The following is a 4443-nucleotide window of genomic DNA, read 5'->3' as shown; positions in this document are numbered from 1 at the left end:
TATGTGACAGAGAGACAGCCAGCGAGAGAGGGAACACAGCAGGGGAAAGGGAGAGGAAGAAGCAGGCTCCCAGCCGAGGAGCCCGCTGTGGGACTCGATCCCAAAACGCCAGGATCACGCCCTGAGCCGAAGGCAGAAGCTTAGCGACTGTGCTACCCAGGCGCCCCTCAATAGGTTTAATAGGAAAATAATTGTGATTGAAAACTGTGAATCCCCTGCAAAGATATTGTTCATGTGTAAAGGAAACATTGAGTCCTGCATTGCTTCAAAATGATAACGCTTAAATATATTTTCCTCAAAAATTTTTGGAAGCATTTTTCCATATCGTGAAGAGCTAAGCAATGACTACGAATATCCAACAGCTAAAAACCAAGAAAAATGCACAAAAATCCTAACGTCTATGGGAAAAGGCCAGTTTTTAATGGATGTAGTAACTATTATAACTCCAAAATAGAAAGTTTAAGTCTGAAAAACACTTCATCTTGAAAGATAAATTTTGTCTTTATCTTGAAATGTAAATTTATTGTTTGAAATATGGAGATTGTGACCTCGAGATAAATTAAATGTGAACTTGGAAAAATGTCAGGGAAATAATGTAAGGAAAATGAGTAAAAGAGTCTAAAAATAAACTTTTATTTAATATAAATGTAACTCATTTTTAAAAAATAAATGTAAAAATCTTTAAGTAGGTGAGTTGAAATTATCACCTTAATTTTTAAAACTGCAGAAAGAAGTCAGTAAAACAAAAGATGGAATAAAAAGCAACCCCCCAAAATCATAAAATAAAAAAGCATAAAATAAAACTATGCAATGGACTAAATATAATGTTATGAAAGTAACTATGAGCAATTTAAATTCCTTGATTAAAAGTTAAGATACTGAAACTGAATAACAGGGAAAACTATTTAGTATTGTTGATTCGTGGATGATTTCTCATAGAAAACGTCCTTTCAACCAAAATCTGAGGGATAAGAAAGTTTTAAAATGATTTACATAATTTTGAAATGTGGAAATACAAGAGGAAATGACAAAATATGAGAAGATGTTTGCAATGGGATGGAATGCAATATGTTTTTGACTTCTCTGCCTGTGGAATTCCTTCTCATTCTATAATGATCTCAAATATCACTTCTTTTTCACCTACTTGCCAATAGGCCAAGAATAAATGACTCTCTCCCCTTGCATTTCGGTATTATTCGAGTTGGTGATACTAATGACTCTTTTCTGTATTACATAAGGTCTTTAGTGCTAGAAAACATGTACTAAAAATTTTTGCTGCCAATATCTAGAATAATATGAGATACAATAATGTGTGTATAATCAAGCCATATTTATGAGATGAGTTAAATTGATTTTTTAAATGTTCTAAGGTAAGAAATTTATACAAATTGTCATACTTTGTGATTTTGTGATAACTACTCTATATTAAAATTATGTCTAATTCATAGATCCTTAAATGTGTTAAGAATCTTTTCAAATTCTGGGGGCACCCTGGTGGCTCAGTCATTAAGCGTCTGCCTTCGGCTTAGAGCGTGATCACGGCGTTCTGGGATCGAGCCCCGCATCGAGCCCCGCATCGAGCCCCGCATCAGGCTCCTCTGCTGGGAGCTTGCCTTTTCCTCTCCCACTCCCCCTGCTTTTGTTCCTTCTCTCGCTAGCTATCTCTCTCTCTGTCACATACATAAATAAATAAATAAAAAATCTCAAAAAAAAAAAAAAAGAATCTTTTCAAATTCCAAGATCATGGTATATTTACTTGCAAAATGTTCAAAATAAAATGTTGATTTTTTTAGAATATTTATCTATTTATTTGAGAGAGAAAGATAGAGAGCATGTGAATGGGGGGAGGGACAAGGGGAGAGAATTTTCAAGCAAGAGTCCCTGCTGAGTGTGGAGCCCGCCCTGGAACTTGATTTCTTGACCCATGAGATCAAGACCTGAGCCAAAACCAACATTGGACACTTAATCAACTGAGCCATCCAGGCACCCCTAAAATGCTGATTTTTAAGTATCTTTGCATTTAGAAGACATACAGATTTTCAGTCTGGTGACACAAAATATATTTAAATAATATAGGTTTTATAAATAAATGCACAATGCATTTTTTCCTATTCTTTAATTTTTCCTGCCTTCTTACTTAACAGTCTTTAATGGGTTATGTTTTGGATGAGTAGCAAACCCGGGAAAGACACAATTTGAGGCAAACTGCTTTAAAGCTTTTTAGCATTACCCTAAGGAAATCACAAAAGTCACTATGATATTGACTATTAAATCTAGATTAGTACTTGGCTGTGGGTTTATGTTAGGCTATATTTTTTAAGTGGAATATGTTTTTCCTCCTTACTTAATGAAAATTTTTGATGGTATCCTGAGTATCAATTTTAAGTAGAAGCCTAAATTAAAAAGAAAAAAAAAACTTTAGTTATGAGTAACTGATATCGGTATCATTAATTTATTTTATTTAAGTAAAAACAGTTAAATTTTAGTTAATAACATTATTTTGGAAAGAGAAGCATTAAATTCTAATGAAACCGTGTACATGTGTATAATTACTATTCAAATTTGCAAACAACTACTGTTAAAATTGCTGTAATTGTGTTTGCATGTGTGGCTGAAAAAGATCAATGCCTAATAAGGAGCCATTTTCCCATTTTTAAAATTTTTTTCTTATAGCCATTTCTAGAACTGCATTTTTCATTGTTTTCAAGTCAGTTTCAGTCTCAATCTTATAGTCCAGCTTGTTCACATGTCCTAGCTTGAGAATTGCTAATTTGCCCAAATTCATTTATTCATTTTGGTTCTTTTCCAAGTGGTTGTGTATTCTAAGTTGTATGAATTTTGCTTTGAGTTGTTTAGCACTTTTTTTGTATTCTTTCTGTCTAGATTGTAATTCTTACATCTGAAATGAGCTAGATGTTACCCATTGATTATATTAAAGCACAGTGGTATTTCAAGTCACGCATCTTCTAGAAATTAAGTATCTATAATTTGGTCAGCAGCGAAATAAAAATATTATTTGTTCCATGTTTGTTAACCTGAAGCCTATGCATTAATGGTAATATCATCACTAAATTGAACACCTGCCCAGAGCTATAGGACACAGACACACACAAAAAATCTTACATGCAAACTCTGTATCTGTGAAGGAATTGATGATTATAGCTATGGCCAACTTGTAAAATTGGCAAAGAGACCGATTTTTTTTTTTTCTTCAGAGACTTCTGCTTCTCTGTGGTAGGAATGCCAGCTTCAGACAAAGCAGTGTTCAGGTCATGACTCAAATATTCTGGAAGTTCCGTTGGAATTTATATTGAGAATATTGTTGGGAAATGACTCACCTTACAAGAAAATTGTGTCTAATTACATACCTTTTTCTAATCTTTATATGATATTGTTCCAAAAAAATCATTGTCTTTAATTATTTACATATAAATTATGTGAAAACCATAATATCATTGACACTATTTACAAAGGTAGAATAGCATAATTATGTTGTCATAAGCATCATTGGAAATAGACTGTCCCCAAACTTCACTGCTTCTTCTATATTTGCCATTTAGGGCAAAATATCGAGAGGAAATAAAGCTGACAAAATTTCTAGATAGGTAGCTCCTAAGCTATTGTTCTTTTTATCATATAAGAAAGTTAACCCTAGTGCTTTCTCTAGACCAGTGGTCCCTCCAATTTTTTCTATTTTTTAATATGAAACACTTCATAAATTTGCATGTTGCGTAGGAGCCATGCTAATCTCTGTATTGTTCCAATTTTAGTATGTGTGCTGCCAAAGCAAGTATGGTCCCCCCAATTTTTTGATACCACATCCCCTCATTAAAACATTTTTGGACAAATATTCCAAAATACATTTATTTATTTGTAAATTATGTACACATACTTCTTACCTAATGGAAGTATGTACATTGTAAGTCACAACAAAATACAGAGGTGTGAAAAATGATCAAACTTTTTTTAATGATTTCATTAAGTACATGTATAGTCACATTGTCTCTTCATGATTTAGAAATTTTCTGGCGTCCTCTTGTCATGTCAGTTTAAACTATCACATTTTGTGTTGCAGTTGGTCTACCAGAAGATTGAACTTGATTTCTGCCATTTTCTGATGTTTGCTCATGTTTGGATTATTAATCATTGATTATCTTTAATACATGTTTATTTGGCAGAAATCTTTGTAGTCCACTGGTCCATTTTGTCAGTATTGTACTAATTAAATCTAAAGGACATATAGTGTGTAAGTCCATTCAACTGTGCACATGCAAACTTCATTAAGTTGGAAAATGCTGAAGCAAATAGAAGATTAAGTGTGACACTGTCAATCATTCTAGGATGTGGAACTTCTACTCTTTATACAGGACATATCGCATGCCATCTGTGACATGTGACCCCCCCAAAAAGGGACTAAGGAAGGAAACAGTGTCAGTCTGCATA

At 33.4% G+C, this 4443-nt stretch overlaps 1 pseudogene; it reads right to left on the bottom strand.

Moving 5' to 3' along the window:
- Positions 1-3696: 3696 nt before the first annotated feature.
- LOC121101568 lies at positions 3697-3790 on the bottom strand (annotated as a pseudogene).
- Positions 3791-4443: the final 653 nt, after the last annotated feature.

This window comes from Ursus maritimus, unplaced genomic scaffold (assembly GCF_017311325.1).
Source record: "Ursus maritimus isolate PB19 unplaced genomic scaffold, ASM1731132v1 scaffold_8, whole genome shotgun sequence".
NCBI lineage: Eukaryota > Metazoa > Chordata > Mammalia > Carnivora > Ursidae > Ursus > Ursus maritimus.
Note: the sequence above shows the minus strand (reverse complement) of the source record. Positions and strands in the feature narration are given on the sequence as shown.